At 36.8% G+C, this 16322-nt stretch overlaps 1 long non-coding RNA gene and 1 other non-coding gene across 2 annotated transcripts in view; both read left to right on the top strand.

Annotated features, from left to right (window-relative positions):
* The window catches only part of LOC133233352 (uncharacterized), a 188787-nt gene extending 181059 nt beyond the window's left edge, over window positions 1-7728 (top strand). Inside the window, exon 5 of the long non-coding RNA XR_009731688.1 lies at window positions 7631-7728. This is a non-coding gene — a long non-coding RNA (uncharacterized LOC133233352). The remainder of the gene's footprint in view (window positions 1-7630) is intronic.
* A 7915-nt stretch (window positions 7729-15643) lies between these two features.
* LOC133233857 (U6 spliceosomal RNA) lies at window positions 15644-15750 on the top strand. The gene has a single exon (XR_009731901.1). It is a non-coding gene; the product is annotated as a U6 spliceosomal RNA (small nuclear RNA).
* The last annotated feature ends 572 nt before the right edge of the window (window positions 15751-16322 follow it).

A 16322-nucleotide genomic window follows, 5' to 3' on the forward strand; every position in this document is an offset into this window, starting at 1 on the left:
AAAAAGCCTTCAGACAAAGGGCAGAATTTTTCTTGACTTAGTCAAAATGACAGTGAAGGTAGAGTATTACGGTCGTGCTTATATGGCAGTCTGCTCTGTTTGATGACAGCATGGTTAGACAAGTCTGTTCTTAGTTCCAGAAGCTAATGTACATCCTGGATGAAGAACACCACAGTTCAGAAGAGAATGAGTCAACATCAAAGACAGTGTATATATATAAAATGTTTTGCAAATGTTCTCTAGCATTGACTGAGCTAGAGAACCTTTGCAAAAATAAAATATATACATGTATATAAAGTCACTGTCAGTCCCCCATGTTCTTCTAAGCTGAGGTCTACCGAAGCTCTGCCCTGCCCCCACTGTGTGTTCACATGTTCCTTCAGGTCATCCTGAATTCTCTACTCTGGCATTCCACATGGACCACCTTTCCCCAAGTTTTTAACATCTTCTCCCTGCCTTGCCTCCTCCAAAAAATCTAATCAAAATTCCATTGCCATAGGTGGGTTCATTCATGTCTAAGTAGTAAAGAACAATATCGGTTCAGTTCGGTCACTCAGTCGTGTCTGACTATTTGCAACCCCATGGACTGCAGCACGCCAGGCTTCCCTGTCCATCATCAACACTCCAAGCTTGCTCAAACTCATGTCCATCGAATGATGCCATCCAACCATCTCATCCTCTGTCGTCCCCTTCTCCTCCTGCCTTCAGTCTTTCCCAGAATCAGGTTCTTTTCATTTTTTTTTTTTTTTTTAATTCTTCTGGAGCGATGCCCTCCAACGAAGCTACATGAGCCTTGATTTGGGCGACCGTCTCCTGGCCGGTCACCTCGAGAGTGTGTAGCTCCTGGGCGCGGACAAAAAGCTGCATGTTGGCGACTAGATCGCGGACACAGCTGCCGCTACCGCGAAGATGGAGTCAAGAAAGAGGAAGGAGCTAGGAAACGCACGTCCTCTCCGCCTGCTGCGTGCCACGTCACTCCAGGTTCTTTTCAAATGAGTCAGTTCTTCTCATCAGGTGGCAAAAGTTTTGGATCTTCAGCTTCAGCATCAGTCCTTCCAATGAATATTCAAGACTAATTTCCTTTAAGATTGACGGGTTTGATCTCCTCGCAGTCCAAGAGACTCTCAGGAGTCTTCTCCAACACCACAGTTCAAAAGCATCAGTTTTTCGGTGCTCAGTTTTCTTTATAGTCCAACTCTTACATCCATACATGGCCACTGGAAAAGCCATAGCTTTGACGGACCTTTGTTGGCAAAGTAATGTCTCTGCTTTTAAATATGCTGTCTAGGTTGGTCATAGCTTTTCTTTCAAACAGCAAGCGTCTTTTGATTTCATGGCTAGAGTTACCATCTGTAGTGATTTTGGAGACCAAAAAAAATAAAGTTTGTCACTGTTTCCATCGTCTCTCCAACTATTTGCCATGAAGTGATGGGACCAGATGCCATGATCTTAGTTTTCTGAGTGTTGAGATTTAAGCCAACCTTTTCACTCTCCTCTTTCACTTTCATCAAGAGGCTCTTTAGTTCTTCTTCCTTTTCTTTCATAAGGGTGGTGTCATCTGCATATCTGAAGTTATTGATATTTTTCCAGCAGTCTTGATTCCAGCTTGTGAATCATCCAGCCAGGCATTTCACATGATGTATTCTACTTATAAGTTAAATAAGCAAGGTGACAATATACAGCTTTGACATGCTCCTTTCACAGTTTGGAACCAGTCTGTTCCATGTCCAGTTCTAACTGTTGCTTCTTGACCTACATACAGATTTCTCAGGAGGCAGGTAAGGCGGTCTGGTATTCCCATCTGTTTAAGAATTTTCCACACTGGTGATAGCAAATACCCTCTTCCAACAACACAAGAGAAGACTCTACACGTGGACATCACCAGATGGTCAATACCGAAATCAGATTGATATATTCTTTGCAGCCAAGGATGGAGAAGCTCTCTATATACACAGCAAAAACAAGACCAGGAGCTGACTGTGGCTCAGATCATGAACTTCTTATTGCAAAATTCAGACTTAAATTGAAGAAAGTAGGGAAAACTAGTAGATCATACAGGTATGACCTAAATCATATCCCTTACAGTGGGATTATACAGTGGAAGTGACAAATAGATTCAAAGGATTAGATCTGATAGATAGAGTGCCTGAATAACTATGGCTGGAGGTTCATGACATTGTACAGGAGGCAGTGATCAAGATCATCCCCAAGAAAAAGAAAGACAAAAAGGCAAAATGGTTGTTTGAGGAGGCCTTAGAAATGGCTGAGAAAAGAAGAGAAGCTAAAGGCAAAGGAGAAAAGGAAAGATATACCCATTTGAATGCAGAGTTCCAAAGAATAGCAAGGAGAGAAAAGAAAGTGTTCCTCAGTAATCAATGCAAAGAAACAGAGGGAAACAACAGAATGGGAAAGACTAGAGATCTCTTCAAGAAAATTAGAAATGCCAGGGGAACATTTCATGCAAAGATGGCACAATAAAGGACAGAAATGGTTTGGACCTAACAGAAGCAGAAGATATTAAGAGGTGGCAAGAATATGCAGAAGAACTGTACAAAAAAAGATCTTCATGACCCAGATAGCCACAATGGTGTGATCATTCACCTACAGACATCCTGGAATGCGAAGTCAAGTGCGCCTTAGGAAACATCACTATGAACAAAGCTAGTGGAGGTGATGGAATTCCAGTTGAGCTATTTCAAATCCTAAAAGATGAGGCTCTGAAAGTGCTGCACTCATTATGCCATCAAGTTTGGAAAACTCAGCAGTGGCCACAGGACTGGAAAAGCTCAGTTTTCATTCCAATCCCTAAGAAAGGCAATGCCAAAGAATCCTCAAACTACTGCACAGTTGCACTTATCTCACACACCAGTAAAGTAACGCTCAAAATTCTTCAAGCCAGGCTTCAGCAATACGTGAACCGTGAACTTGCAGATGTTCAAGCTGGATTTAGAAAAGGCAGAGGAACCAGAGATCAAATTGCCGACATCCGTTGGATCATGGGAAAAGCAAGAGAGTTCCAGAAAAAAACATATGCCTTTGCTTTATTGACTATGCCAAAGCCTTTGACTGTGTGGATCACAACAAACTGTAGACAATTCTTAAGGAACAATATAATTAAATAAAATAATTTATTTTATTTAAATAAATTAATCCATTAATTTAAATCATTAATCCATTCAAACATTTATGCAAATAGTTAGGGGGACTCTCTTTTTTTTTCCAGGCATAGGGAAATTGAGAACCTTACTCCAAGAAACATATTTTGTTTCAAAAGAAGTAACTGATTAATCAATTTATGTTAGGCAGCATTTCTGAGAGTGTGGGAGAGATACTGGGAAGCCTCTGTACTATGGATGATCAACTACCCTAATGCAACTCCAGTAATAATTTCCAGGTTATATGACTACTTCTAAGGATGGTCAGAATAACAGGAAGGGAAAAAGAGCTTGCAAATATATTAGTACTGTAGACATATCATATAGCTACTACCTCTGTTTAATTCTTGATCTCCAGTGGTTAATAGCAAAGACTCATGACTCAGATATCTTTGGGTTCAAACCCCAGCTTTCATTTTTATTAGCAATGTGAACCTGATAAATTATACTGTTTTGTAGGTTCTGTTCCCTTATTTGTACAGTGAAGGTGTGGGATTGTTAAAGATTAAATGATTTGGTTTGAATAGTTCTCAATATGCTTGTTTGGGTAAAGTAAGTAAAAAATATGTCATTGAAATCTGCAATTACCCAATCGATGCTAATATCTCCTGTATCTTGTGGATGCATGTGTGTTTCTGACATTCAGGCATACACTCAACATTCATAAACACTCTTCTTAGTACCAAAACTAATAAATGCATCATCTCATAAAACCCTATTCCCCACTCTCACAGTCATCTGTAGTTTAGCATCTTACTCAGATAATACATCTACATTTTCTTCTTTCCCCACTTTCTTAATGCAAAAAAAAAAAAAAAAGCAACATCCCATTCAGTACTGGCTGCCTTCTGGTGTAATCTCAGAATCAAATGTTACTTGAGAAATTGTTGCAGAGCTGAAAGTTGAAGTAACAGATATCTATAATCCATTTTAGGAATGAATAGAGGATACCCAGGAGTTTTTTGTCCCTGAAGATGAAAATTTGTCATTGACCTAGCATATTTCTCTTTCAGATAGCTAGAATGGTAGAAAAATAAGAATAAAAGGTAATTATGAGATTATTTCATCCGTCTTCTAGCTTTCATTCTAGTATTTTCATCTCCCTTTGGATTAGTGAGAATTTGCCTGTCTTCATTCTTCAGTTTAGCCTGAAGCCATATATTATTTCCTGTTTCTAGCTACCATACCAAACTAAGACGTGTTGGCTGTAGCAACAAAAATGTTCATATAACTTTGCCAATGTTTAAATGGTAAGTTCAAGGAGAAAGTCATACCACTGACTGATTTGGCATTCTGCACAGAGGGGAAAAAAAACAGTTGACTTGATTTTTCACTTTTCCTCTAGACATATGAGTCCTGTGAGCATTGCTTGATATTAGAATTTATGATCACAAAATGACACACACAAGTCTGCTCATGAATTTTTTAGACAAATTTTGGAAATTCAAGATAGGCGAATAGTTTCAGGCATGTTTATGAAGTAGAAAATCTGGTAAAGGGTATGTTTATTAAACTTAAACTGTATGATTGACTTAGAGACATTCACATATGCTCCATTCTGTGTTCATTAAATGCTTTTGAAAATCCCATTGAAAGGGAAAGGAGGTCCATAGGAGCAGGTCCTGGATATAAAGTAATAATTTTTTCCAAAACACATTTGACTCTCAGGAGGCACCACTGTTGGGCAGAATTTGTGTGGAAAGCTAAAACTGTGTTCCACTACTGTGTGAAGGTCATCAGTTTCCTTTTATCTGAGTTTTTTTTCCCCTTACAACTATTCTTATATAGGTCTTCCCCAGTGGCTCAGACGGTAAAGAGTCTGCCGGCAATGAAGGAGACCTGGGTTTGATTCCTGGGAGGGAGTTTGTAAACAATGAATAACATTCCTACAGTATTCTAAATTTGATATTATAATCTGTTTTCAAATTTCAGCTTTGAACTTTTTTGAGAATATTAGCTGCTGAATAAAAAGATTACTCTTTAGTCCTTCAATTGATTTAGTGAGCTGTACTGTTTGAATTCTCAAATACTGTATATGTATTTAATATGTATATAGATTACATAAACCATATATTTTTATGTATGTAGATATTATATATAGATACACACACCACATACACATATATATAGGATTGCCATCATGGCTACTAGTAACTGTTTTGGCTTTTCTACCTGGTTTTATTTTTCTTCAACATTTCCTTAAATAAGGTATTTTCTGAAAGAGTTATATGTATGATTTTTTATTGGAAACCAAAAATACAAAGTGAATTTTAAAAATTGCATACTTTTGTGTAAAGTGAGCTAGTAACAAAAGTATAATGGACAGTTAAATTTTAATAGCTCTTCCTTTGGTTATTTTATTATATTAGACATATCATATAGCTACTACCTTAATATAAATAATTATTATTTTATTATAATGATCTTATTAATGGGGTTATTAGAGATTCTATTTAGAGAAGGAAATGGCAACCCACTCCAGTGTTCTTGCCTGGAGAATCCCAGGGATGGGGGAGCCTGGTGGGCTGCCATCTACGGGGTCGCACAGGGTCGGACATGACTGAAGTGACTTAGCAGAGATTCTATTACTTCAAAGGCAATATGATACATTTGAAATTTGGAAAAATAATGTAGATAGTAAAATGCTGATAAAAAGATAAGTTTCTACAATGAAACTAACATTCTATATTTCTTTTCTTCTAAAATGTTCTTAAAGCATACAGGGATGGGATCTAACATTCTATATCAAGGATGCGTTTAGATATTCTAGAATTTTATGATGCAATGTCCTTAAAAAATAAAGTTTTAAATATTTTTAGTATTAAAATATAGAGGTACAAAATGCAAGCAGTTTATGTGATTCACACAGAAAATTGTGAAACTGTACACATTTCATTGCCAACTGTTTTCTTCAAAATCATATGAAAGAATTTAAAAGTGGCTAAAGATGTATTCTTATACCTTTGTTATTGTGTTATTTAGTCGCTAAGTCATGTCCAACTCTTGCAACCCTGTGAACTATATAGCCTGTCTGTGTCCTCTGTCCATGGAATTATCCAGGCAAGAACTGGAGTGTCTTGCTATTTCCTTCTTCAGAGGATTTTCCCAACCCGGGGATCAAACCCACCACGTCACTTGCATTGGCAGGAGATTATTTACAAGTGAGCCACCTGGAAAGCCCCATTCTTATGCCTTAATAGGTCTTAAAAAAAAAATGTAACAAAGCTGGGCCATTTTTTCATTGTTTGGGTGTAATTCTAGACTTTTGCTGTTGTAGTTGGTTGACAATATTTTGTTGGTATTTCAGGGGTACAGCAGAGTGATTCAGTAAGGAGTGTATATATAGAATCTGATATATATATATATATCAGATTCTTTTCCATTATAGGTTATTATAAGATATTGAATATAGTTCCCTGTGCTATATGGTAGGTCCTTATTATTTATCTATTTTATATAATAGTGTGTATATGTTAATCCCAAGTGCCTAATGTATCCCCCAACCTCCCCCTTTCTCATCTGGTAACCATAAGTTTTTTTCATATATCTGTGAATCTCTATTTTATAATTAAGTTTATTTGTATCACTTTTTTAGACTCCACATATGAGTAACACCATGGTATTTCTCTTTCTCTCTCTGACTTACTTCACTCAATATGACAGTCTCTAAGTCCATCCATGTTGTTGCAGACAGCAATATTTCATCATTTTCATGACTATGTAATATTCCATTGTATATCTCTATCTATATATACCACATCTTCTTTATCCATGTACCTGTCAATGAACATCTAGTTTTCATGTCTTGGCTATTATAAATAGTGCTGCTATGAATACTGGTGTGTATATATCTTTTAAAATTAGAGTTTTCATCTTTTCTGGATATATGACCAGAAGTGGGATTGCTGGGTCATATAGTAAATTTTTAAGAAACCTCCATATTCTTCTCCATAGTGGCTGCATGAATTTACATTCCTACCAACTGTGTAGGTGGAGTTCTTTTTCTTCACATCTTTTCCAGCATTTATTATTCATAGATTTTTTGACGGCCATTCTGACTGGTGATACTTCACTGATTTGTACTATATTTGTTTTTCTTTGATTAGTATTTCTCTAATTATTATCAGCATTAAGCACCTTTTCATATGCCTCTTGGCCATCTGTATGTCTTCTTTGAGGAAAGGTCTATTTAGTTCTTCTGCCCACTTTTTGATTGGATGATATTTTGATATTGAGCTATCTGAGCTACTTGAATATTTTGGAGATTAATCCCTTGTTGGTTGCATCATTTGCAAATATTTCTCCCATTCCGTAGATTGTCTTTTTGTTTTGTTTATGATTTCCTTTACTGTGAAAAAAACTTATAAGTTTAATTGGTCTCATTTTTTTCTGCTTTTGTCTAGATTTTTGCAATTTCAGTTGTTATTCCTACTTCACAGAATATTAATAAGCTACTCTAATACATATACCTACAGGGAGTTGTGCATGGGTCCAAATCATGTTTATGAAATAATTATATGAAGATTTTATGATGGAATAGAAGAAGACTTCAATAAGGAATCAGAATTTTGACCCCTAGGTGAGTCACTTAGTTTCTCTATTAACCCTTAGTTTTCTTGTTTATAAAACGGGAACCTATAGGAAAACACAAAGTAAATGAGCAAAGAATTGTTGGGAGAAACACACAGGTTAAATATACAGAAATCAGTTTTTGAAATCTTATTTATTTTGAAGATTATGTGCAAATATCTTCATTCTTTTTCTTGCCAACTAGAATATTTTAGTCTATTTTGCATGTTTCATATTTGTGGTTTTGATTCAGTTATTTAAGTTAGAGATAGGACTTCCATACAAAAGACATATAGAGGTTGCTACAGTGAGCACTGGGGCTTTCCAAGTGGCTCAGTGACAAAGAATTCACGTGTTAGTGCAGGAGTCACAAGAGACGCAGGTTTGATCCCTGAGTTGGGAAGATCCCCTAGAGGAGGAAATGACAACCCACTCCTGTATTCTTGCCTGGAGAATTCCGTGGTGGGCTACAGTCCATGGGGTCACAGAGAGTTGGACACGACTGAGTCACAGTGAGAATTGATGCACACAATTCAGTGTACACGTGAGTAACACTGGTTAGTAACTTAGTGTTATTATTCTTTCCTTGACTTGGGTGAGAAATAGATATGAATTAGCAAAGAAGATTCTCTCCTTCCTTTGAAGTCCCTTCAATCTCCCATGACAAGTCCCTTACTGATTTGGGGGAATATTGATTAGAAATGATCTATATCCTCATATGGACACTGAAACCAGGAAGTAGGATTTAGATGGTTAAAAGAATATTAGGTAGAGTATGCTTTAAACAGCCAAATTTTCCATTTACAAAAAATTTGATATGGAAATAAACCCAAATCCCTGACTTGAGAAATCTTTTTTATGCTTTCATTGCCAATCAATTATTATGAAAATGCCAAGCATTTAAAAATGATATGCACTGCTTTAATGCTAAGGAAATCTGGAGGCCCCAGAATACAAACAAAATGAGCAGTTTTCAATAACAGAGCTTCACTGAGCCTTATTCATATAAACTGGTATACGGGGGCTCAGAAACGTAAGGGAAACCAAAAATTCTAAATTTGATATTTTTTCATTGTACCAAAAGCATTTCTTGAAAACAAATGGTAGAACAAGGCTAATTGTCATTTTCATCTATCGTTTATGTTTTTCTGATTGAATTTTCAATCCTCAAGTTTAGAGACTGCCGATCTGGTGGAGCGTTTGAAAAAGCACCTAATTAAAAATAAATAAAACTCAACAACACCAGAAAAGCATTGTCACCAAACAATAAATAATGCTTCCATCTACAGTATCACTCAAAGATGAATCATTTTGGTAACTGAAAGGTGGGAGCGCACCTGCGGCACAAACCTTAAACGAGAAATAAAGACAAGCGGGTTGTAGGGTGCCTTCCCATCTTTAAAGTAAAATTCTTTACAACACACAAGACAAATGGCACAAAAGTGAAAGGGCAGTGATGCAGATTGGATAGGCTTACAGCATAATTGAATTAAGGCTTGTGCGCCACATATGACCACAAAGCAGGCCTATGGCTCGGGCCAGCTGAATGGAGGTGGCTGGCCTGACAATAAAGACCCTTTAAACTGGTTAAATGCCTCATAAGCGTGTGTGCAGAGAGCTTTCTAGCTAACAGGTGGCTGAGTAAACCTCAGCTGGTGCCACACAGGGCTGTCGCATTGACCTTCTTTAGGATAATTTCAGCCCTCTTTAAAAAAAAAAAATTGTTACTGTACTTGCTGTGGTGGAAACAATTTAGGGATGAATAATTTCTTTCGGTCCCTAGAGGCTCTCTCTCTCCCTCTCACTCTCTCCCTCTCCCCGTCTCTCTTTTTTTCTTGAACTCTCTCTCTCTCCTCCTCTTTTTCTCGGTCTTGAAACTGAATTAACATAAAGGAACAGTGACAACAGCAAGCTGAAAAGCATAGCTGGTGGGAGGATTAAGTATATCATTGAAAGGAATTATGTTGTAAATGGCTGGGAGGGGTCGGGGCTTCTGTTCCTTGGTCCCATCTGGTCCTTAAAGAATACCTTGTTGTAATTACCCCCAGATGGTTTGTGCTCACTGGGGTCTGGACAGCCAGGTGCCACTGTGCCCTGCTGGGTGTGATATTCATTGCTACATGCAGTGATAAAAATGGACTTTATTGAAACCTAATTTCTTCCAGGGTATTACACAAATATGAAATGAACCTAGCTCATCGAGAGAAAGCCTTGTTTATTTCCAAGCCGAAGCAGTCTCACCTAAGATAAGGCTGCCTGGTTATTTTACTTGTAACAATTCTAAAAAGAAGAAGCAAAAACAATTCACAATGTGTGTTGGATTTAATTCAATTTTTAAAAATAATGAAAGTAGTCCACATCAATGGCAGGTTTTTATTTCTTGCTGATAGGTAGTTTTAAAAGTGATAGCTAGGATTTTTAAGACCATGTTGTGATCATTTTACTTTGAAATTAATAGGAAATAAAGTGAATCATAGTATATCCATGTGTAAACACATTTTGATATTAGTGAGCAAATATTTGTATAACTCAAAACTTAATCATATATTATTCACTATAAAGTATCACATCACTTAAAAAACAAGTTTGAACATTCTTGTGTTGTACTTTAACACTTATATTATCATAGAAAAAACAAGAAGAAAACTAAATATTAAAAAAGCTTAGCTGTCTCAATATACAAAAAGACGGAATTTTTAAAAATTATGCTTACTTGAGCTTTCTATCAGGAAATTTCACTTTTAATTTTTAAATATATTTTTAAAGCAGAAATAACTTGAAAATGAAAGTTAAAGTCATAACTGTAAAATTCAGTTATGTTTATTTTATTCTAATTATATTTTCAATAAATCTAATAATCTTTTTTATATGAGAATATCTTGTAGAGCTGACTAATATTAAAAGCAAAATATTTATCCATCCCATGTCTTATTATAATTTTGCATGTATAAACATTGTAACAAAGTAGCTCAAATTCATTGCCTTAAATCATGAATTTTTAATGAAGAATTTGGAAAATTTTAACTTGAAAATCAAATGGAAATTAGAGCGAAGTGTAGAAAATGAATACACGTGATATTCCTGTTTTCTTTATAACTGTAAATTTTACACAGTATTAAGAAAGTGTAAACCGTTAATATAATCATAATGAAAGTATTTACCTTTAATATATAGGAGTTACATATGTTTACTATGAAAGTGTTAACAAAAGGAAAACAAAATACAATATTTCTTTCTGCGTATTTAAATACACAGGCTATCAAATAGAGGGAAATGATTTTTTAAATTGGCAACTTACACAAACCTGGCAACTTACACGTAAGGAGCAATTGCTCTGCCAAACTGAAGTTTGTCAGCTGATAAGACCAAGCTTTATGTACTTTGTAAATAAGATTTTAAGGTAAAAGTCTTAAAGGTAAAAATAGAATCCCAGTGTTCTGTTCAAACTTTACTGTATTAGGGGCAGCATAATTTTGTTAGTATCTGAGATATACTTGCAGTATGGAGGACGACTGTGACACGTGGTGAAAGGTCTCTGGAGGAGAGTCCGAGAGACCTGAACTCTAGTCAGCCTGGTCCTCAGAGCTTTAGGATCCCGAGCATTCATTTAAGTTCCATAAACTGTAGCTTCCTTCCCAAGAAAATGATTGTAAAAAAGCTTGATTAAAAGATCAGATTTGTGTTTTTAAAAATATGTGTGTTTGATGATATGATTTCAGAGATACAAGGAAGAGCATGGAGACCACCGTGGTCCAAGCGTTCATGATTGGGTCTTGAATGACAGGTTAGATGAGATGAAGAGAGGACGGAAAGACATTTAAGACTAGGGAGAAAAAGGAGCGTGAATTGGGAGTTTTAATTATGAATTAAGTGGAATCTTCATTTTTTTTTCACTTTTGATATATTTTTATTTTATTTTATTAATTTTTATTGGAGTGTATTTGTTTATAATGTTGTGTTAGTTTCTGCTGTATAGCAAAGTGAATCAACTATACATGTATCCATCCACTCTTTTTTGGATTTCCTTCCCATTTAGTTCACCACAGAGCACTGAGTAGAGTTCCGCTATGCTATACAGTAGGTTCTCGTTGTTGTTCAATCGCTAAGTCATGTCGGTATCTTTACAACCTCATGAGCTACAATATCAGGGTCTTTTCTCATTCTCTGTCTCTCTCTTCCTTTATTCTCTTTATGAGGCTTCAATTATACATCAGTTCAGTTCAGTCACTCAGTCATGTCCGACTCTTGGTGACCCCATGGGCTGCAGTACGCCAGGCTTCCCTGTCCATCACCAACCCCCGGAGCTTGCTCAAACTCATGCCCATCCAGTTGAAGATGCCATCCAACCATCTCATTCTCTGTTGTCCTCTTCTCCTCTTGCCTTCAATCTTTCCCAGCATCAGGGTCTTTTCCAATGAGTCAGTTCTTTGTATCAGGTGGCCAAAATATTGGAGCTTCAGCATTAGCCTCAGTCCTTCCAATGAACACCCAGGACTGATTTCCTTTAGGATTGACTGGTTTGATCTTATAGTCCAAGCGACTCTCAAGAGTCTTCTCCAGCACCACTTATGAAATCATCCATTCTTCGGTGCTCAACTTGCTTTATGGTCCAACTCTTACATCCATACATGACTACTAGAAAAACCATAGCTTTGACATTATGGACCTTTGTTGGAAAAGTGATGTCTGTGCTTTTTAATATGCTAAGTTTGTTATAGCTTTCCTTCCAAGGAGCAAGCGTCTTTTAATTTCATGGCTTTAGTCACCATCTGCAATGATTTTGGAGCCCAAGAAAATGAAATCTGTCACCTCTTCCACTTTTTCCCCTCCTATGGGCCATGAAACGATGGAACTAGATGCCATGATCTTAGTTTGTTTTTGTTTTTGTTATTTTTACATTGAGTTTTAAGCCAGCTTTCTCACTCTCCTCTTTCAACCTCATCAAGAGACTTTTTACTTAGTCTTCACTTTCTTCCATTAGAGTGTATAATTGGCATATGTGAAGTTGATATTTCTCCTGGCAGTCTTGATTTTAGCTTGTGATTCATCCAGCCCAGCATTTTGCATGATGTACTCTGCATAGAAGTTAAATAAACAGAGTGACAATATACAGCCTCCTTTCTCAATTTGGAACCAATTTTTACATATACAGTTCTAACTGTTGTTTCTTGACATGCATACAGGTTTCTCAGGAAACAGATAAGGTGGTCTGGTACTCCCATCTCTTTAAAAGAGTTTTAGTTTTCCACACTTTGCTGTGATCCACACAATCAAAGACTTTAGCATAGTCAATGAGGCAGAAGTAGATATTTTTCTGGAACTCCCTTTTTTCCCCATGATCCATCAAATTTTGACAATTTGATCTCTGGTTCCTCTGCCTCTTTGAAACTCAATTTGTACATCTGGAAGTTCTTGGTTAATGTACTGCTGAATCCTTTCTAGAAGGATTTAGAGGGTAAATTTGCTAGCACGTGAGTTGAATGCAATTGTACAGTAGTTTGAACATTCTTTGGCATTGCCCTTCTTTGGGATTGGAATGAAAACTGACTTTTCAGCCCTATGACCACAACTGAGTTTTCCAAATTTGCTGGCATATTGAGTGCAGCACTTTAACAGCATCATCATTTAGAATTATAAATAGCTCAACTGGAATTCCATCATCTCTGCTAGCTTTGTTCATAGTAATGTTTTACTTCCTGAACTTCACACTCCAGGATATCCAGCTCTAGGTGACTGACCAAACCATCATGGTTATCTGGATCATTAAGATCTTTTTTTGTATAGTTCTTTTCTGTATTCTTACCACCTCTTCTTGATCATTTTTGCTTCTGTAAGGTCTTACTGCTTCTGTCCTTTATCGTGCCCATCCTTGCATGAAGTGTCCCTTGATATCCCCAGTTTTCTTGAGGAGATCTCCAGTCTTTCCCGTTCTGTTATTTTCCTCTACTTCTTTGCTTTGTTCATTAAAGAAGGCCTTCTTGTCTCTCCTTACCATTCTCTGAAACTGTGCATTCAGTTGGGTTTATCTTTCCCTTTCTCCCTTGCCTTTTGCTTCTCTTCTTTCTTCAGCTCCTCAGGAAGGAGGAGTAAAACCTCCTCAGACAACCACTTTGTCTTCTTGCATTCTTTTTCTCAGGGATGATTTTGGTCACTGCCTCCTGTTCAGTGTTAAGACCCTCCATCCATGGTTCTTTAGGCACTCTGTCTACCAGGTCTAATCCCTTGAATCTATTTGTTACCTCCACTGTATAATTATAAGGAGTTTGATTTAGGCCATACTTGAATGGTCTAGTGGTTTCCCTACTTTCTTAAAATAAAGTCTGAATTTTGCCATAAGGAGTTCATGATCTGAGCCACAGTCAACTCTTAGTCTTGTTTTTGCTGACTGTGTAAAACTTCTCTATCTTTGACTGCAAAGAACATATTCAATCAGATTTTGATTTTGACCATCTGGTGATGTCCATGTATAGAGCTGTCTCTTGGGTTGTTGGAAAGGATGTTTGCTATGACCAATGTGTTCTCTTGACAAAGCTCTGTTAAGTTTTGCCCTATTATTAACTTGCCTGTTACTCTGGGTTTCTCTTAACTTCCTACTTTTGCATTCCAAGCCCCTGTGATGAAAAGGACATCTTTTTTTGGTGTTAATTCTCAAAGATGTTGTAGGTCTTCTTGAAAGAGTCAATTTTTTGGCATCAGTGATTGTGGCATAGACTTGGGTTACTGTAATGTTGAATGGTTTGCCTTGGAAAGGAACTGAGATTATTGTGTTGCTTTTAGATAATCATGGTTCCTTTCTTTATGTTTACAAAGCAACAAATTTCTATGTAGATAATCTCTAATAAATTATCCTTGTTTTGAATTTAATTATGCCTTCTTATAGTTCAGTTTCTTGCTATCTTAAGAACAATTCTATATTATAGTAGGAAGAAACACCCCTGCTAACCAAGCCAAAATTAGACACCTAGAATGCAATTTTTTATTCCAAACCTTTCCGGTTATCTTAGCACTTTTGTCTGCCAGTCTCAATACACCCTCTACTAGTCTTTCCCTCTGAATGTACTCTTCCTCTAAAACACGTGAAGAGGAAAAGGAGAGAGAGGAGATATCAGTGAGGAAAAAGGTGCTTCATGGATTAAAATGTGAATTTAGACTTTGAGTTGTCTGGATGCTTTGCTAAAGTAGAAAATTTTCTAAAATGTGAATAGTTTTATTCTAAGCTGGGAGAGGAAGATTGTGTGGACACTAGATCCAGAGTGTAGACATCTATTTCCTCATGATCTACAATTCTGAATACTCTCTGTAAGACTCCAAAATTTCTGCAAAAAATAATAAAAAGGAAACCTTTACCTACATAGTTGTCACTACCTTCTAACAAGTCTATGTCAAATTTTATCTTCTTTCAGGCCTCCTTTTTTTTCCAGAATTAATTTTTTTTAAATATGAATTTTATTTCTCTATTCCCATCTCATTATATGTAAGTCCAAGCTCTTGAGAAAGCGATAGTTGCTCAGCCACATCTGACTCTTTGTGTCTCCACGGACTGTAGCCTGTCAGACTTCTCTGTCCATGGAATTGTCTAGGCAAGAATACTGGAGTGGATTGCCATGCTCTCCTCCAAGGGATCTTCCCAATCCAGGGGTCTAACTCTGGTCTCCTGCATTGCAGGCAGACTCGTTATCATCTGAGCCACCAAGGAAGCTGTCAAAAGGGGCTTATAAAAATCAATCTCTTAAAAGGGGCTTAGAATGCCCTTTGGCTTCTTGTTTCTTCCTATCTCTTTAGCCTCATCTTTTTCAGCTTCCTTACCTCAGTCTTCAACAACACAGAAAACAATTTTAGATACTCTGCTTTCATATATAAGTTGTTACCCCCATGTTAAGTCTGATGAGTTCCTGTTCTCCCTTCAAACACCAGCTAACGTGCTCACTTCAGCAGCACAAAGAGTAATATTAGAACCACACAGAGGAGATGAGCAAGGCCCCCAGACAAAGATGGCATGCAAATCTGTGAAGAATTCTGTGTTTTCATACTGTGTGATTCCACTCATAGGAGGTACATGCAGTTGTCAAAATCATGAAGACAGAGAAGAGAAAAGTGGTTAGGGTGGAGGAGGAGAGGGTAGTTATTGTTCAGTAGGTGAAATACCAGTTTTGCAAAGTGAAACATTCTGTGGAGGGATGATGGTGATAGTAGCCCCGCAGTGTGCATGTACCTACTGCCACTAAACTGCATGCTTAAAGTTAGTTAAGGAGGTAAACTTCATCTTATGTGTATTTCGCCAAAATTAAAAAAAAAAAAAACTGAAATTCCAGTCTCCTTTTCTCTGTACCCTTCCCATTCCCAGGATGAGTTATGCATTTCCGTTATTTAATCAGTATATTAAAATAACTGCACCTAAGTGAATGTCAAGAAGGCTAATCTTGAACCCCCTGCAGTTTAATATTCAAATATATGGTCAGACAATATAAATTTGTGAAAGATTGCCTGAGTGAAATACAATCCATGTGTTTCTATAGATCCAAAGCAATTCATACTTGAAATGAGCCACACAAGCAGATCTTCATACATCTGGACCATATGGTTTATTCTCTTGTAAAA

This window comes from Bos javanicus, chromosome 20 (assembly GCF_032452875.1).
Source record: "Bos javanicus breed banteng chromosome 20, ARS-OSU_banteng_1.0, whole genome shotgun sequence".
Classification (NCBI taxonomy): Eukaryota; Metazoa; Chordata; class Mammalia; order Artiodactyla; family Bovidae; genus Bos; species Bos javanicus.